Source organism: Mauremys reevesii, linkage group 2, assembly GCF_016161935.1.
Source record: "Mauremys reevesii isolate NIE-2019 linkage group 2, ASM1616193v1, whole genome shotgun sequence".
NCBI classification, from domain to species: Eukaryota; Metazoa; Chordata; order Testudines; family Geoemydidae; genus Mauremys; species Mauremys reevesii.
In genome coordinates, this window is record NC_052624.1 from 199,640,537 (window position 1) to 199,660,801 (window position 20,265).

Sequence of the window (20,265 nt, forward strand, 5' to 3'; positions counted from 1 at the left end):
CATGCTAAGGAACTTTGCCATGTTTAAGGAACCTTTGGAGTGTCAAACTGATGGACTGTAAAGTGTGCTCTGAGCATAATGGGCAGTTTTCTTTTAACTATGCCACAGGGCATACTTTTAAATGTATTCTACAATACCTTTATTGTGATGTTTTCAGCTTTTAAACACACTGTCAAACAATTTCTCAGTAACACTTCATTATAAGCGGATATCAGGATTCAAATTAAATTTACTTAGAGAGACCAACCCTTGTTACCAATTTTCTCCATTTCCCTCCCTTTGGCAGACACCTTTATGTTTGTTTGGATGAGTAACCTCTAACAAGGCTGCTGTTGAGACTATTTCTGGATTTGGCCAGCACTTTTGTTCTTCTCCCATCTGATCCCCGCTAGTAATAATCCAAAGTATGCAAGTACTTGGGGCAGGTCTATAGTACCGCTAAATCAATCTAATTTATATTGCTCAGGGGTGTAAAAGACACACACCCAAGTGATGCAAGTGACAGTGGCCTAAGTGCTGTCCACACTGGTGCTATTTCAGCGGGAGACTCTCTCCTGAGGACTACTATAACTCTTCACCAGACTCATTACAGTGGTGCAGCTGCACCGATGTAGCACTTCTAGTGTAGACATGCCTTTGGGCACAAATCTTGCTCATCTTACTCACAAGAGTAATGTTATCCCATAGAGTTCAGTTGAACGACTCATGTGAATAAGGCAGTCAGTCTCCAGATCTAACTAATGTTATTGTTACAACTTCCCTAGACAGTACTGAATGTTAGCATTATCATCCCCATTTACAGATGAAGACACTGTGATATAGAAGCTAAGGGTCAAATTTGCAGCCTGGCTTTAATCAGGTCTCCATTTTCAGAGGTGCAAATAATTCCAAAAGAAGTTTTGCACACACAGTTTAGGCCCACTTACAAATCTAAGTCCCTGATTCCACATCAAAATAACCAAAACTCATGGAGGACAGGTGCGGTCCCAGGGGACTGGAAAAGGGCAACCATAGTATTAGCTTTAAAAAGAGGAGCAAAGAGGATCCAGTGAATTGTAGACTGGTCATCCTAACTTCAATACCTGACAAGATATTGAAATAACTTATTAAACAATCGGATTTGTAAGCACCTAGAGGATAGAAGAGTTAAGGAATAGCCAGGATGGATTTGTCAAGACCATGTAATAAATGTAAGTGCAAAGTACTTCACTGGAGAAGGAAAAATCAAATGCACAGCTTCAAAATGTGGAATGACTGGTGAGGCAGCACTACTGCTGAAAAGAATCTGAGGGTTATAGTGGATCACAAACCGAATACGAGTCTACAGTGTGGTGCAGTTGCAAAAATGTCAATCTCATTCTGGGGTATATTAGCAGGAGTGTTGCATGTAAGACATAGGAGGTAATTGTTCCACTCAACTCAGCACTGATGAGGCCTCAGTTGTAGTACTATGTTGGATTCTAGATGCCACACTTTAGAAAATACATGGACAAACTGGAGACAGTCCAGAGGAGAGCAACAAAAATGAGAAAAAGTTTAAAAAAACATGACCTATGGGGGAAGGTCAAAAAATGAGCATGGTTAGTCTTGAGAAAGGAAGACTGAGTGCAGACCTGAGGGCAGTCTTCAGATATCTTAAGGGCTGTTATAAAGAGGACAGTGGTCAATTGTTCTCCATTTCCACTGAAGTCGGACAAGCAGTAATCTGCTTAATCTGCAGCGAGGGGGATTGAGAAAACTTTCTAACTATAGAAGTAGTTAAACTCTGGAATAGGCTTCCAAGGGAGGTTGTGGAATCTCCATCACTAGAGATTTTAAGAACAGGTTGGACACACACCTGTCAGGGATTGTATAGGTATTCTTGGTCCTGCCTCAGCACCAGAGGCCGAACTTGATGACTTCTCCGGGTCCTACACACTACATTTCTATGATTCTGTGATAAACTGAACCCATGGAAATGAATGTCTGAGAAACCAGCCCTCCATGACTTCCCTAGGCCCAGAGCAAGTAGACAGAGTCAGAGTCAAGAATTCCTGATTTCCCGTGCCTGTGCTTAACCTACTAGATCAAGTTGCCTCTCAGTGTTCATTGGTGGGAAGCAGACATAAAGGCTAAGACCCATTTGAGCAAGCCATCCCTATTAAGCAATGCAGTTAATCACATGTTTAACCGTAAATGCATTCTTACATCCCATTGATTTCAATGGATGTTAAGCACATGCTTCAAGTTGAGCACATGCTTCAATACTTTCTTGAAAAGGGATTATACTTAACCATATTCATAACTGAATCAGGGTTTGAGAACGCAGTAGTGTCAATGTTAATCTTTAACCTGGGTCTCATGCACCAAGGTGGCAACAACCAAATTATCACCTTTGCAAACATGCTTCGCCCACCTTTACTGTATAAAGGAATCCAAAACTCCATAAACAAAGAATTAACAACAAAGAGTTAAATGATTAAAATAAAACAGATGACAGTTAAGAAAGTACCTACTTGTTGGGAAGATCTAAGCCTCATAAGTGAACAGCAGTTGCTAAAAGCTTTATCTTTGCAGGCAATCTTCAAAATAAAGTTATACATTTTATATACTACAAAGACACTGCCTTCTACTCTCCACCCCATCTATGATTTCTTTAGATTGAAGAAACCTGTTGGCTTGAGTTCTTAAACCCAGATGAAAGCTTTGATTTCTTAATTAAATTTTATGGCTATCTGCATTTGATATTTCAGCCAAATTGAATCAACTGCTGCAGCAACAACAGAGTCACTTCAAAGCGGAGCTCCACCTTCATGACCTGTAATTACAGCATGTATTGCTCAATGACACTCACTGTAAGATGCACCTGCCAGACAGCCCCTACTACGCTACATAGGCCTAAAACAAAGCCACTGCTCTGAACTGGGATGAATCAGTCTATTTTAAACTGATCTTTGCCGCCCAAGAAATACCTGGCGACGCGACCTTCAGGTTGATAGCAAAAAAATGGGCTATACCTGGAACCAGCTAGAGCGAATGGCCCAGGATAGAAGACTATGGAGATCTGTTGTTGGCGGCCCATACCCCGGTTGGGGTGACGGGCATGAATGAATGAATGAATTACTTTCAAACAAAAGAGCTATGTTTTGTCAAGGCCCACCACGGAATATTGCTTGTATCAAGGCTGATATGAGATGCTGAAAATGAAAGCATGCTGTACTATTACACTGGCTTCAATATGAAGGATGGGACCAAAGAACAAAGCAAAAATTGGGAGAGAGAAAGAAAACCAGTAGAAATGGGAGAATGAAGGGGAGTAGGGAAAAGGTGGAACAAAAGAGGGACAGGAAGGGAAATGGAAAAAGGAAATTAATGGAGAAATTATTTTAATAGGGAGAAGATAAAATTGAAAATTAAATGGCAAAAGGGCACTCAAAAAATGGGGGTAAAAGAGCCAGACATACAGGAAAGAAGTATTTGGAAGGAAGGAAGAGAAAGAAGAGACATACACATAAGTCAGTGTCAACTGAAAATTTGCAGTCAAATATTTCTCCTCTTAAATAGTTACACAAGTAATGTGAATACACAAATTCATGCCAATAAAACTTTTGGCCTATACAGTCATCTGTTCCATCTATTTGTGTATTTTGGAACAAGCCGAAACTTAATGTGACAAAAACTCACTATCTAGGCCTCACTAAATTTGGAAGCCTCCTTGGGAACTCCAAAACTAATTACCAGTGCTCATGTCTAGGGGATTGGCTACACTTGCAAGTTAGAGTGCATTAAATCAGCCCCAGGCACCTTAACTCCTGAGGTGTCCACACTGACAAGGCACTTAGAGTGCCTGGACTCTGCAGCTGGAGCACTCCTGGTAATCCACCTCCACAAGAAGCATAGAGCTTACTGTGCCCTGACTGAAATGCCTGATTGTCAGTGTAGACGACGTGTTGCATTACTGTGCTGTGATTGGCCTCCGGAAATGTCCCATAATCCCCTAAAGTCAAGTGACCACTCTGGTTATTGTTTTGAACTCGGCTGCAGGCATGTGGATATCTCCTTTCAAAGCTCCGTTTCTAACAGCCAGCATGCTTATCTGCTCTGGGATACTCTGCCCAGTCGGTGGCTTTGATTGAAAAGTGGGCAAAATGTATTAGTTTCAGGCAAAGGTTAGTTTTAATGTGAAACCCAAACTAAATCTCAGCTGATAAAAAGACAAAATGAATCAGTTAGAGATCAAATTAAAGGATCCCGTGGGCCCCTGAAAAATAACACCCTTGAGTCTCATCTTGCTTCCATTTGATAAACATAATGGACAACAGATAGAATGATATCCTGCTGTGGTGAATAACCAGTGGCTGCAGCTTTCATAGAGTTGATTAGGCATCTTCAGAGTGAGGACTATTGAAGCATCCTGGCTCTTTGTATCTTCCAAGTGGAAACTTAGCACAAATCTCAGAGATACCCGTACTCAAACACCTCTTGCTTCAAAGACTCCCTCTCATTGCACAGCTCCCCCCACATCTCTCATTGTCTCTGAGTCCACTGCCTCATCCTATCATCTAAGGCTCAGAATCTCTCACACTGGCCCTTAGTAGAAGCCATCACATATATAAACACGCAGAGCAGCAGCTTCCCATGCAAGCAGATAGAGCCTAGTGTCCACCCTACCCAATCAGCATCAGCCACCGCGATGGTCTCCCTCCGACCCCAACCCATTGTCTGCATGATCATCCTTGGAGGCTCCCTTCCCAGCCCCAGTCAGCACCAGCCACCTCAGGAATTTTGCCATCCAGCCCCTTCCCATTAACCACAGACCTCGCCATGTATGAAACACCCCCTCTCTCTACCCCCCTCAGCCTCAGAACCCCCTTCATCACACCCTCACACCACACACCCTCAGCCTCAGAGCCCCCTTCATCACACCCTCACTGCACACACCCTCAGCCTCAGAACCCCCTTCATCACACCCTCTCTGCACACACCCTCAGCCTCAGAACCCCCTTCATCACACCCTCACACCACACACCCTCAGCCTCAGAGCCCCCTTCATCACACCCTCACTGCACACACCCTCAGCCTCAGAACCCCCTTCATCACACCCTCACTGCACACACCCTCAGCCTCAGAACCCCCTTCATCACACCCTCACACCACACACCCTCAGCCTCAGAACCCCCTTCATCACACCCTCACTGCACACACCCTCAGCCTCAGAACATTGCCTGTCACTACTACAGAATATTCACACACTTGTGATACCACAAAACAATGCAATGAAGCACCATTGAAGGGTTTAACAGAGCAAACATGAGTATGCAGGTGAGGTTTTCTGTCAGGCCCTAGATCTATTTTTTAACAACAAAAGCAACAGTTGGTATTAAAATATTTGGCATATGTGCTTTGTTGCTGATCAGCTCATTCATTCAACAACAAAGAAAAGAAAATGCTCTGGGAGGGGGAAGACGAGGGGGAAGAGGGCCCATTACACTTAGAGAAGGCTCAAAAGCCCTGCGAAGTCTGAGATAAAAATAAATTTACATGGTATAGCCAATGGCCATGTTAATTGTCTGTGGTGATAAATGAGGATATAGTAAAATGGGCTGGGTAGCTTAATCTGTGATTGATCTATCAGCTATTATCCTTTTTTCTAAATCTCTATATCATTTAATGAGGTAATTTCAGTGTTCTAATAAAATGTGGCAATGGAATGTTTCCAGATGTCCGGGATACAAGCAAAAAGTAAGTTCTGCTCTGAAGCCATAATCCATGTACTAAACCAACCAGCATCATCTTCTCATTGAATTACTCTCTGTTTCAGTTAGAGAGAAAGAAGTTGCAAAAAAACTCTGAGTGTTTTGACAAATCCTTTCAAGTCACATCAGATCAGAACAAGAGGGAAGAAAAATCTGCTGACTTTATTATATAAAGCACCTTCATCACTACTGATACATCATGAATGACTGCTTTTACAGCTGTACCCTAAAACGGGTTGTTTAATTTCACCAGTATAAATGAGCAAGCATTTCAAATTGTGGCCCCTTACTTATGCCTTTACTCTGAGCTGTGCATGCACCGAAAAGAGGCTGACTTGGACAAGAGCTATAACCCCTGTTCAGGTACTAAAATTCAAGGCAGGGGGAAAGGCTTGCTCAAAAATTCCTCTGCACGAGGAACATAAAGGATGTCATACTAGCTGTACTTCCCAGCTATTCCTACCTTACAGTCTTTATTTATAATTTCAATGTTATATGAGATATAAATATTTAAAGTTTGACATGACTATGACATGCAGATAGGAATGAGCATCACTTGGTCACCATGTCCTCAAACACATTTTCAGTGAAGTGTGTCTGAAAGAAAAGGCAACAACTACTCAGCCATGTGGGGGAAGAGGAAAAAATATTGCAGAGACAAGAATAATGGGGCTAGATACTCAGCTTCTGAGCAAACCCATTATCACAGAGAGGGAAGGAGAAGATCCGTTCTTTTAGGGCCACAGAAATACCCTGTGCATAGGTAGGTTATTCACGTTGTGTGGTTAGGTCAGGATTTAACCTGTAGGCATTTTGTACTGCTCTATTATTTCAAGCTGTCTGCCAATTTAGGAAGGCTACATTGCATCAGGTACACTCTCAGGGTTATCCTCATAATCATAAGAGGTAGGTAATACTGTCAAGTTTTGGAGTTCAACACAGACCAGTGAGAGGTTGTGTCACTGCTTGTCCTGTAATCTTGAGTGCCTTAAAATACTCTGCTGTTGCAGATTCCCATCTGGAAGTTCCCAGCCAGCATACAAGCACCCACTGTGTAGCTATGCATTGAGTCACCCTGGTTCAGCAACTCTGGCTCCAGTAGCCAGCGTGTTACACCAGAGCCACACTCTGGTCACCAACCTTGGTTACTACTAGCCAAGTGGCCCCAACACACTCCTAGTCCTGAATTTCCCTGTCCACCCTGATAGGTCCAGCCCTCTCCTAGGACATTCAAAGGAGTGACACGGTTCATTGCTCCTTTAAAGAGATGAAAGTACGGAAGCTTGTTGCTTTAACTGGAGTTAATAATCACTTCATGGAAACCATCATGCTGGATTGATTGAGAACAAAAGTAAAACAAATGTATTTAATCAAAAAGAGAGAGGTTTTAAGTGAGTTCAGATTTAAGGGATAAAGTCAGAAATGGTTACAAACAAACAGAAGTGAGAAATGTTTTCTAGTAACTAACATTTAACAAAACTAAGTGTTTGTTCCAGGTGAGATTCTTACCACACCTGCTTCCAGCAAGATGGCTGACCATGCCTGTGATCAGGATCTCCCACAAAGTCTAAAGCGCCCTCTTGCGCTAGGATGCTCTGAGGGTCACAACTTGAATTTTTTAAAATTCTTAAATTCTGCAGAAGCTAAGGTGTAAGCTTCCAACTGGTGAACTGGCTGGTTTGTCAAGCCCAGTGACCAGGCTTTGTATTCTATTACAAACAGCTTGTTCTGTAAGCTGGGACTGTTAATAGTCCTATATATGAACACCTTGGATTGTACCAGGCAATTTAATACACTTTGAAAGTCCTGTACAAAAATATCCCCCCTCCCAACACACACACCCCAAAATAAAAAACCTATGGTTCTAGACTGTCACACAATTAGTGTAGTACATCCACAACCCTGTTTTTATTTAGCATACCCAAAGTCTGAACACACACAATTTTTTATTCTCCAGCTAAAAACAAATAGGTGCTATAAAAGTGAGCAAAACCCCAACAGTTGAGGTCACAGTGATTCTTGATTTCAGTGTGCGCAAACAGTTCTTATTATAAAAGAAAAAGGGGAGAGAGTGGCCTACTTAACCCTCTCCATTCTGTAAATAGTTTTGTTAGCTTTCAGCTTTCTCTTAACGCATGGCGCAGATTACAAAGGGTAAATATTAACTAGATATTGACTGCTGCTCCCTTCATTGAATAGTAAATAATGCAGTTTAGATATGAAGATCTACATTGACTTTTCAAAGGTTACAGAGCAGGGAAGGGATCCTCTGAATGGCCAATAACTGAAAATGTGAAGATGGATGACAGGGTGATACCCACAGGTTGGAACAGCCAAACTTCAGGGTTTATTTTGTTCCATATCTTTGTTTAACTGGTAAAGCAGACAAACAAACGTGCACTCAAGTTTATTTTAGAAATGGTAAAAGTCTCTTACTGACTTCATTAATTCAGGCTATTTTGTTGACACATCAAAGGCCCTCATAAGGGTAAATCGTGATGGATTACTGATTTTCAGCACTTTTCATAAAGTTTACAGAAGCATTCTACTCCTCCTGCCCACCCCTCCACCACAATGTCTTCTCAGCTATGAGGGCTCCAGAAGTCGTTGTGAAAAGACAACATAGCCATTAGTATGTGGTATTCTTCTAGGACAACTTTTGCTTTAGTTGCCAGGTAAAAGAAATATTCCATAGGTTTGAATTAAGGAAGCAATGACAGTCAGTACATGGGGAATGTTTGAACTGCTGGAAGTACCTAATGATGATGGATAGCAAGTTTTAACCACCATGTCCAAATGAGACTGAGGGCTGGTCTTATGAAGTTATAAAATATACTAATATAGATTGCTGACTTAAGAATGTTGCCACAAGGGATAATTGTTAATGTATGGTCTTGATTTTCCTTCCCTGTAGCCAGGTATTATGATGTCATATGAAATTGTGATTAAAAAAAATACAAGGGGACTGTATGTGATTTTTTTAAGCCGTGGTGGTTTATGATTCTTCATTTCAAAGCCGTTGACTACCCAATAAATTCAGCATGTGACTAGCTCCTAAATTCTCTTTCAAACTGAAAGTGTAGCAGCACAGTATTCCTGCGTGCACCTCTATGGTAAACAGAGCTAGAGAACATAGCCAGTACATTGTTGTGATCACAATGCACGAAGTGTGGATACTCTATGTCATAACATACTGTTAACTTGAGATGTTTATTCCATGCACTGAGCACTGCAGAAGAAAGGCATGCATGTCATCTTTAATGCTTTTTCTGTGGCACAATATTGTCAACGCCTCTAGCCCATGTCGGCTGTGCAGTCAGGCATCTCCTTTCATTAACTCTCCTTCCACTAACTTTGAATAAAGTTGAGCAAATATTTAACCAATAATGTATCTGTACATTTGAGGGGGTGGGAGAAATAGTGTGTATTGTCTTGGTTGTGTTGTTGGTGGTGTTTTTTAGGAAAGTCCATGCTAAAGCTGGACTTTGATGATTTTCCTCTCTCTTAACCTGGAGAATAAGCCTCTTCAAAAAGATAAAATGCATCAAGATGATGTTTTTGATTGGCCAGAGTCTCCCCTCCATCTTCTGTGATAAATGAGAGGCAAAACTGTTTGGAATGGGGCATAGAAAGGAGAACACAGGCTCTACAGCAGTGGTCCCCAACGCGGTGCCTGTGGGTGCCATGGCACCCACCGGGGCATCTATGTGCACCCACGTACTGTCCGTCAGACAAGCATTCGTCGAAATGCCACTGAGAAGCAGCAGCATCCACCACCAAAATGCCGCTGATTTTCGGCCGCATTTCAGCAGCGACGCCTCTGGATGACGCTGCTTGTCGGCGGCATTTTGGTGGCGATGCCTATTGATGTTGCTGCTTCTCGGTGACATTTTGGCAGATGCTCGTCTGCCAGCCACGGTCCTCGATGGCTTGTTGCCCAGACGAAAAAGGTTGGGGATCACTGCTCTACAGTATGCTTATCATCTCCCTCGAACCTGGTGAGAACTATTGTGTGGGAGCCCATGGGAAAGAACCTCTAGTGGTATTTGAGGGTGGAACTAAAGGTGTGATGGGTTATTCTCTCACCTGTTGGGAATGCAGTTTTCCTGTTGGAAACCTGATAGGGATTCCCTTCTGTGTCTGCTTCTTTACAGCCACAAGAATGGCTTCTTCTGAAATCATGTTGCCTGGAGAGGGAATGCTAGCAAAGAGTTACAAGGCCTCCATATGTCCCAATATGTGTAAAAATCTTGGACATCCTACTAGTTTAGGCGGTTGTCAAAACCCTTGCCTGTTCCCATGGAAAACTCCACTTATCTGCCTGCTGCACTGACAGTGCAATGAGGAGGAAACTCCAAGTACTACATCTGCACTTTGCACCCCTGTAAGCAAGGAGCTCAAATCCCAGGCCTGCTTATGGATATTGTAGGAGGCCCACATTTCTCTTGTTTCTAGCCTTGGAATTCATCAATGACAGTCTGGGGACCGGCTCCCCATACCATCATCGCACCCCATGCTGCCACCACCATTCATGATCCAGAAAATGCTTCCAGGTACCTGGATTCCCATTTATCACTGTAAGGTCTTGCTCAGAAGACCCAGAACTATGAGCCAATGTGTTACCCTTCTATCTTGGTAACTGTGAGAGTTTCCTGACATACCAGCCTGTCTGCCTTGCCAGCAAGCTTAGCAAGGTTTAGACTGGAAGAGTCTTGACTTTCAGGTTTAATCAGTGAACTCTAGTTCCCCAAAGACATCCCCCTACAATGTCCAGTCCCTCTCACTGGACACTCTCAGATATTAAGTTTTCTGCTTCCCAAGAGAGTACGTCAGCCTATTAGATTAACTGAAGACTCGCTTCGATATACAGAGCTGAGATGGTTCTGTAATAACATTAATAAAGAACAGATATTTAAGTGATACTAATCAAGAAAGACAAGTATGGTTACAAACAAAACACTTTCTAATTCTAAGAACTGAATCTTAGCAAGTTACAGTCTTTACCTAAGCAATTTCCTTTCTTATGTCAAGTTACCAGTATCCCTAGCCCTCCACATTAAGGGAATCCAGGTTCGAAGAGTGCAGTACCCTATATCCATCATTCAAGGGTCAACTAAAAGGTCTTTTTGCTCTCCGCATATAGCTCAAGGTCCACAGTCTGTGCCAAAGGCTTCCTGGGGTACAGATTCTGCCCCCTGCTGTGATGGTTAAAGAGTCAGTCTTCTGCACTGCTTGTTTAGCCTGATGGTTTTCTTCATCTTTCATTGTCCTCTACCTGTAACCAAGCCGGACAAACAGGGAAAAGTAGATTTCTTTGTCTAGGGCAGGCTGGGTTTGTGTGCTGCCTTCCAAATACATTTTAAGAACATAGATGTGCTGCAACTATAACTCTGTGTATACAATCCATACATACAAACACAATGACTGTCAGGGCCAGCATGTCACCAGTTTACCTCTCCCTCAAAGGTGTCATGTAAGGTATCATTATGACAGTGTTGGGGCAATGAGTGTGTCAGGCCTGACTGAGTTACAGTAGACTGCCAGTTGGCACTGAGCCGTTCGAGGGTCACGATTGTACAGTGCAGCGAAAATGTGTCAAGGCTTGATCTTCACCAGTGTCCTGAACAAAACCCCAGTGAGGGCAGGCATTCATACCTTCAACATTTAAAAAAATATTAAGTGATAGAAATTAAGATAAACAATACAATTTCTAGATAATTAAAAGTGACATAAGGGTCTTGTAAAAAGATTGTTACATATGAAAGTAATTTAATATTCAAAGAATAAAAAACAATAAGAAACATTAATGTCAAAAATGAGGTAATGCAGACTGAATGTAATTAGCCATAAAACTATGACCATGTATGTTTCAGGGAACCATCATTTGTGTGGGTGCCCTTTTCCAAAATTTTAGGCATATGTAAGATTGATTAACTACACAAGTCAAGCTGAGGAAAACCATAATTGAAAGGAGTAGCCTAATAGCATTTTTCATCTAACTTCAAGATTTTCTATTAATGTAAAATTGTGCCTAGTTTCCTCCACATTGGAACAATCACCACATCAGGTACTACAGCAGAAAATGAAGGGGTAAATGGATGTACCTCCACAAAGCCTCTCCCACTATGTAGCCAGATAATTGGCCTTGGCCTCTTTCACAATGATACATTTTCAAGTAAGGAAGACAGATACTACATTGATTAAAGATTGTAAGAGGTGCTAAACTTTGGGGATTGCACGTCAGATTTTTTTTGCGCTGAAAATGTAAGTGTGCACACACAATGGTTCAGATTGCTCTGAATAAAATTTTGGTTTTGCTAACCTTCAGAACCTATGTACTGTAAGAGCCTTGAAATTATCACACTGATCCATTAGAGTTACATTTTCAATTGAATGTGTAAAAAAATAAACAAAAATAGATTAAGTTTAAAATGTTAGAAACAGTCAGAAATCAGGCCAAACTGTTTCATTTGACCTGAAAATTAATTTTCTTTTTCATTTTTAATTTGTCAAAAATTGTTTTCATATCACCTGAAAAACAATTTAGGAATTGCCAGCAAAGAAAAATCCATTATTCTCATAGCTGTACTTGTTGTTTTTTTTATTATTGCTATCTACTGCCTGTGTAAATACTTATAGATTGTGATCAAGTCACCTTTTAACTCTCACTTAAATAAAGTGAATACATTGATCTCCTTAAGTTTTATTGTAAGGTCTGTTTGAAGATCCTCAATCACTCTTGAAACTCTTCTGAACCCTCAAAAATATTTCCTTTTTTAAAAATGTAGACACCAGGATAGGACACGGTATTCAGTAGCAGTCTCATCAATGCTATATGCAGAGGTAATATCCTACTTGATATTTCCCTGTTTATATATCCAAGGACTACACTAGCACTTTTAGCCAGAGTATCACTCTAGGAGGTCCTTTACGGTTGGTGATCTACAAGTCTTTTTCAGGGTCACTATTTTCCTGGCTACGGCCTGTAAATATGGCCTATATTCTTTGTTCCTAGATGTATGACCTTCCATTTGGGTGTATTAAAATGAATGTTTGAGTGCACCCAGTTTACCACATGATCCAGATCACACTTCATAAGTAGGCTTGGCAGGATTAGATTGTTAATTGGTAAGTGTCAATAAACATTGATTTCACTGTACTCAAAAACAAATGGAAAAATATGTCCATTAATAATTGAAGTTTGCCTATCTGTACAGTAAGAAAAATCCTGACTGACATCTTAGTTTCATGTAAAGATATTTACTTTTTATATTTTGACATGTGATGTTGACAGCTTGTATTTTAACAGTTAAAGCTTTAACTTTTTCAATTTCAAAATCTGTCAGTCTGCCTCCATAATTTCCCACTGAAAATTAAAATGGATTATTTTAAAAAAGCTTAAAAATAAGCCAATATCTGTCAAAGTTATAAAAAAAATCAAATCAAATTCTGCCAAGCTTATGTGTAAGTGACCTTTACTCATCATTATTTACCAGTCTACCATTGTGGCATATGAAAACTTCAAACCAGCAATTATTGGATATTTTCTTCCAGATCATTGATAAGAATATTACATAGCATTAGTCTTAGAATACAGACAATTGCAGAACCCCACTAGAAATACCCCACTCATTGAAGGATTCCTCACTACCAATTATTGTTAAACAATTTAAGGTCTACAATTCAGTGAGTTGTTAATCCATTCACTATTTGCCTTACTGATTTTGTATCATTGATTTTAAAAAAGTACCATCTCAGAGCACTTTTTTAAAAGTGAATTTAGTTGAACACATTCTTTTCAGATACGTGAGTATCAATAAACAGAGACACAAGAAAGGTCCAGCAACTTACCCACAGAGGGCCTTATAGAAAGTCAGTTGCAAAGCTGGAAATACAATGCAGAAATCCTGACTTGTTCCCAGACTCCTGTCCACTGACTCACATGACTTATGGCTTGAAACAAACAATAGCCCTGAACTACTAAATTTGTAGCAGGATTCAAACATCCACCCAAAATATGAGCATTTTGGCTCATGAATCTTGTATCGTATAGGGATAAGTCTGACCTGCAGATCTATACTAGAAGTGTGAATTATCTCATTGTTCACAGGGACTTGTATTTGAAGGTCTGGCAGGGGGTCATCTGTATTAGAAATTAACAATGTGCAAGAGCTTAGAAAAAAAACCTCCCTGTCTACCGAGGGGTTTTGTTGGAATTATTTATCACAATGACCACAAATAAAAGACGTGATTCCTTCCCCCAAGCTGCTTACACAAGCTACGATCAGATACAAAAGTAGCCAGGGGTTAACAAGAAAGTGGAGAGAAAGTTAAAGAGAGAAGATAGGCATAAGAGTCAGTAAGATAATGTAGTAGCTCTCCAAAGACTGGTGCACTGCACTACACAGTAGAGTTGTTGATTATAGAATTAAGAAAAAAAAATAAGTGTCTTGGCTAATTTTTTGTAAGTTTTGTGGAAAAAATGAATCGTAGGAGGAGAGGGGGACTTGAACAAGAAGTTAAGTTGGCAAACCAGCTCAAAGAGTGTTCCAAATGTAGAGGGAAGCATGGGAGAAGTATCAGGAGACTAACAAGGCTACAATACCACCATAGAGGTGGCTGTGATATTTTAAAAATCTTTAAGAGTTCTAAGTATTTTTCTTTTCAACGGTGGACAATTAAGCAAGAACCTATTATATGAGAGAGGAGAAAAAAGCCAGACTGACTTTTGAAGAAGAGGTCCCAATTCATTTGTGTACCATTCCCCTGAAATATTCATCATTTAAATTTGTGAAGAGTGCATTTTGTCATCCCTTACAGCCCACATACAGCAGGACACTCTCCCAGCACAGAGAATCTGGAGAGTCTCCACTGATTTCAACAGTGTAAGTGGTACAAGGGAGGGGAAAATTGGGTCCATGGACGTTTGCTGACAGCTGTTCAGTTACTTCACCTTCTCCAGAAATCACACAGACAGCAATTTTAGTATCGAGCTACTAGTTTGTACATGCATTTTCCAAATTAGCATATGCATTTGCAACAGACAGGTGCACGTGAGCGTGTGTGCGTGGAAACAGGAGTCAGCCTTTGAAAAAGTTGGGCCCCAATTGACAGTACTTCTACCATAACATTTTCCAGTTGTTCATATGATGCATTCCTGTGGTTTGTAGGCCTTGGGCTTGGCCATAGTGGCAAATATTCCCCAAGTTCCAAGATGGTTTTGTATTAGAGATGACTCCAAACTAAAGCCCCAGTTCCAAACATGCTTAAACTTCAGGCAAGTTTTTATTTAAATCTGGATACCAACTCTGTGGCTTGGGGCCTTTTCCACTCTATACACTAGGTCTTTCCTTGGATGTTGTGTGCTCCTGTAATCAGTTCCTGGGTGTACTTGGGATCTATTTCAGCAGTTACCAAAAATATGCTAAAGATACAGTAAATGCAGAGTCAGAACAAAGCAGCTAGACAGTAACAATGAGAGTGGTATCGCTCTTTGCAAGATTAGATTTGGTTCAGAAATCGAGAGAGTCTAAAATAAAGAGGTTCCTTATTGTTTACACACTTTACTACTCAAGTGTAATCTCCACATACTTCTGACCATCTAAAGGAGCATTACTTTAATGCATCCACTGGACCATCTTGAACAAACAAGGACATGCATGGGTGGGGATGCGGGGGAACCACCTCCAAAAGGAGTTGTCCATATTGTTGTCAGACAGACATTTTGTTGAAGAAAATATGGTGGTTAAAAATAGTCATTCTTAGCACTTTATATTTTCAAAGTGCTGTGCAAACAATCCTCAAAATGTGACAAGAGGAAATTAGTTTGCATGAATTAAGAACCTCCACCATGAACCTTCATTTATAGTTCAAACTGAACTGCAACTGAATCAGGAAATCCAGTCAATTTGAAATAAAAAAGTTTTTTAAAAAGTGTCCCTATGGCCATTTTGAGGGTTTTACAATCACATTTTCATATTTAAAAAAAATCCCCCCCCACCACCTTTTGTTGTATGAAAGGCCCACAAAAACAAAGAGGGAACTGACAATGCAGGGAAAACATGGAAAGGGTGGTCAGAGTGAATGAAAGGTGGTGGTGGGGATTTTCCTCTAGCCCAAGTGTTCGCAAGTTTGGGGCCAAGTTAAGCATGCTTAAGTGTTTGCAGGATCAGGGCCCTAATCTCTTTCATTTTTAGTAACCTCACAGCAATAGAGGCAAGACATTTTAGACAGACATGCAATTGTTACATTAATGGCGTCCCATCAGCTATTAACAGAAGTGCCAAGATACCACAAGAAAGATACTGTGAGATCAAAAGCAGGAATTTGGGAAATCTTCCCAAAAAGAGCCTGTTCTCATGAGATTTCTAGCTCAGTTGCTTAACCTTCTCCATTCCAGCACTTCAGAGAGTAAACTAAGACGGCCTATGCTAATTTAGTCACAAAGTGGGCCAAACCAGAGTGATGCCAGTTACCAGCGAATGGGTGAGGGAGTTTGTTACTATAAATAAAGGGGTATTTACTCACTGATTGGGCTGCAAGAAGGTTTAAGTTACTTTTTGAATGCCTGCCCTCTCAGGTCTCTAAGAGCCATCTGGCTCGGAGTGGAATCACATTCTTCTCCCACTCTCAGATTGGGCCTTGCCTGCAGAAGTCCCCTGTGAATCAGTCATGATTACCTTCTCAGGCCTGACTATGTCCAGACCCAGCAATTCTGTCCCCTTCAGAAGCAATGCCACTGGTACCCAGTAACCCAACAGCCTTCTTAAAGCAAAGTATCATTTATTAGAATAAAAGCACTTAAGAGAAACTAGGTCTTAAGACAATAAAACAGAGTATGCATGGCTAGCTTACCAAGTGTCTACCCATCTTTCACATGGGAACAAAGCTTCCTATAGTCTCCCCCTCAGTACCCCAAGTCCTCTGTGGTCTGGTTAGCCTAGTCCAGTCCCTTAACTCAAATCATGTCTCCCCACTGCTTCAGAAGAGGTCTCCTTTAAAAGCTGCCTAGTCTTTTTGATCTCCAAGTTCCAGTTTTGATTTCCAAAATAAAGCTTGCCTCTTCCATGGAGATGAGAACTGAAAATCCTATCTTCTAACACTAACCCCCTTGTCTTTCATGCATGTGCCTGGCTGTTCTTATCTGGGATCATTGTGTTGCTTTCCTACTTGTGCTTCTCACAATCTTCACTGAATTCAAGCATTCTAGGTATATAGTTAATATTCCACTATCCCTGAGTTATATAGTTTCTCAATACTAGGTTACATATCAGTATTCTTAAATTTTTTACTTAGCAGCGCCATAACTGTCACACACGTACTTCATGCCCAGCAGCAGTACAGCTTCTATGCATTGTTTCATTCTTGTTCTGCAGGAACCACCTCTAGGGGTGGAGGAAAAATGGGTGAGTCAGTGTCTAGACCCATTCAGCCCCTGGTTTCTCTCCTGAAACTGCCCCCCTCATTTCTAAACATAGTACACTGAAGAGATGAAATTCCATTGGCCATTTCTACCAAGTAGTTTCAACAGCAATTGCTGAGCGCATGCTGAAACAGGTTCCCACTTTTACTGGGGCACCTGGCATTGGCCACTGTCAATAGACAGGACACTGGGCTAGATGGACCTTTGGTCTGACCCAGTACAGCCATTCTTATGTTCTTTTCCTACCATACTACTTAAAATAGACATCAATTTCATAAAAAAGAAACCCACAGATGAAGCCCCGTATACCCTTTTTGTGTTTAAATTAGTTCTGTTTAAACCCTGTGTCTGTAAGTACAGTTTAAGGGAAAAGAGCTTCACTGGCTAGTCACTAACATCATTCCCATCAGACCCTCTCCCCTGCGTCCAGTCAAGTAAATTGCGGTCGGCAGGCTAAGAGGCATTGAGAGAGGCAGGAGTGGACACACAGCAGATATAACTATGTTTATCTTGAGGCTGATTTAGTTAATGGAACAGGCCAATTTTGGGACAGTGTGTTGGACAGAAACATGTGCCAAGCAGATGATTAATGTGCTCTGTCAGGAGAGCTGAATGAATGTTCACTTTTCTAATTGAGAGGGATGGGCTCGCATGACACAGAGAAATTAAAAGTTGACCCCTATGCTTGCAGAACTGTTTCCTTTGCCCATTCCTTATTTCCAACCATCTTCCCAGAGATGATGATCTCAAAAGAAAGCCACTGTTTCTTTACCCACATGACAAACCTATCATCTTTTAACTCCTTTCTTTACTTCTCCATCATTCCTTTTTATAGCAATTGAACTTTCCTTGATATAGTGATTTACCTGTAGAACTCTATTCATAATCTTACTTTTCTATGACTTGCAGATGTCTAATCCATTTTGTAGTGTGCATAGACTTGCTCAGCTGTCTTGAGATCTACAGGCAAGCACAGAGATCTAATCAGCTACTGGCCATTGACAAAAACAAAACAAAGCAAGAACAACGTCAATATGGAAGAGAGACAATATAGTGTCAACAGTAACAAAACATATAGTTGGCACAGGAACATGTATTTGGAGTGCCGTTTAAGTCTAGAACAAAGTGATCTTTGGAAATGCTATAGAAGTCTTGGACATAATGTAGGCTTAATACAAAGGCTTGTCTAAACAAGACAGGGGTTGTTGTTGTTTTTTTTGGGGGGGCGAGGAGGCAGGGGCGGCTCCAGGCCCCAGCACGCCAAGCGCGTGCTTGGGGCGGGATGCTGCGGGGGGCGCTCTGCCGGTCGCCGGGAGGGCGGCAGGTGGCTCCGGTGGACCTCCCGCCGGTGTCCCTGCGGAGGGTCCGCTGGTCCCGCGGCTTCAGTGAAGTATCCGCAGGCACGCCTGCGGAAGGTCCACCAGAGCCGCGGGACCGGCGACCGGCAGAGTGCCCCCAGCGGCGTGCTGCCATGCTTGGGGTGGCAAAATGGCTAGAGTCGCCCCTGCGCGGAGGGAATTGTTTTACACATCCTTCTCACATCAGTGTTGGTGCATAAGGTAGAAGCTACTCTTTTCCATGCCTGTCATTTGTTGCTGCTTTAATCTACTCCGTGGTGTTCAAATTGTTCTGCCCTCCCTGTTAAGAGTTCTTAAGGTTTCGCTTGGGCACCCTCATTTCCTCACAGCAGTTTCACATGAGAGCCTGTGTGATGACATCCAGAGTGCATGCCCTACAAAATGTCCAGCACTTGCTTGTGTTTCCAGTGGGTGATTTCTCAGATCTTTGTTGGTGATGAAGTCTGTCCAAACCCGTGGCCAGAATCCTTTGTAGGTACTTATTTTTGGAAGGGGTCTAGTTTTCTGTTTAACATTCTGGTAGACCTCTAGCTCTTGCAGCCACATGTTAGCACTGAGACTATGTTTGACATGAAAGTTCAGGGTAGTTTTTTTCTCCCCGGGAGCTGTACATCTTTGATTTTTGTACATTGAGTTTAATAAACATTGTGTATGCCTTTCCTATGATGCCACTTCCTTCTTAAGGTCTCTGTTGGCTAATATGGTGCTACTTGATATTCTGTTCCTCTATTATGAGGTTACTGTTTGACTTCTGCATTTCAAGGATGGCTGTTTTAGCACAATTAATTGTGAGCCCTGCTTGGCCTGCTAGTTTTGCCAGATTTGTCTGTGTTAGTTTGCAACTTTTTACAGGTGTTGCTCAGTAGCACATCAAAGTCTAGGTCTTCTAGGCATCTGCCATCTACCCATGCTACACCAGCATTTATGTTGCTAGTACATTTCTTCATGATAAAGTTGCATTTATTTTAACCAGTGAAAAAGGCAATGTAGACATACTTAGCTTGGCTTAAAACAGGAATATTTTGGTTTAGCTGCTGTCTGAATACATTTCAGCTAAACTGAAATAAGCCACTCACACCAAATAAGTGTCCACAATGGATTAACCGGATCAGTTTAAAACCTCATTTACATTAAACTGATGGAACTTCATGATGTAGTCCAGGCCTATGTTTTCTACAGATGACAGGGCCTGTAAGGTCAGGGCAATGATTATGATGGATTTTGATTGCAATACCCAGTTACTGTGTGTGTGGAATAGAGAGGGTTTTACTTAGGGTTATGATGATGGCAGGCGAGCTTCAATATTGAAGTATGGGCCATTAGATAGGTTTGTTAATTATCTTAATTTTTACATTGACTATTAGCATTTTAATTATTGGGCAGACAGGCACAATAAAATGTAAATGCATAAATAAAGTAGTAGAGAACATGTTTTTGACAGAAGGGTAGAGCACCCTCCTTAGACAGTATACTTAACTGTTAGCAGATATCAGAGTGGAATGATAAACTGAAGTTGAAGTAAACCTAGGATTTAAATGACAAAAGCAGTATGTGGCCATCAAATTTTGAGCAGAACTTTTCAATTAAAGCAGTTAAAATTTTCCCTTAAAAGCTGGTAGCACAACACAGCATTTAATACCTATTAATCGTCAATCAAAAATCTCCAGAATACTAAACTTTAGAAAAGCAATCACTGAGAAAATGAGAAATGACAAAGACAAAAAAAAAAAAAGAGAGAGAGATTGGCCAG

General features: G+C 41.2%; 1 long non-coding RNA gene across 1 annotated transcript; it reads right to left on the reverse strand.

Annotated features, from left to right (window-relative positions):
• Positions 1 to 10,757: 10,757 nt before the first annotated feature.
• Positions 10,758 to 20,039, reverse strand: LOC120399618. The gene is made up of 3 exons (XR_005595257.1): positions 19,993 to 20,039; positions 18,050 to 18,117; positions 10,758 to 11,010 (listed from the first exon to the last, which is right to left on the reverse strand). It is a non-coding gene; the product is annotated as an uncharacterized LOC120399618 (long non-coding RNA).
• Between the last annotated feature and the right edge of the window lie 226 nt (positions 20,040 to 20,265).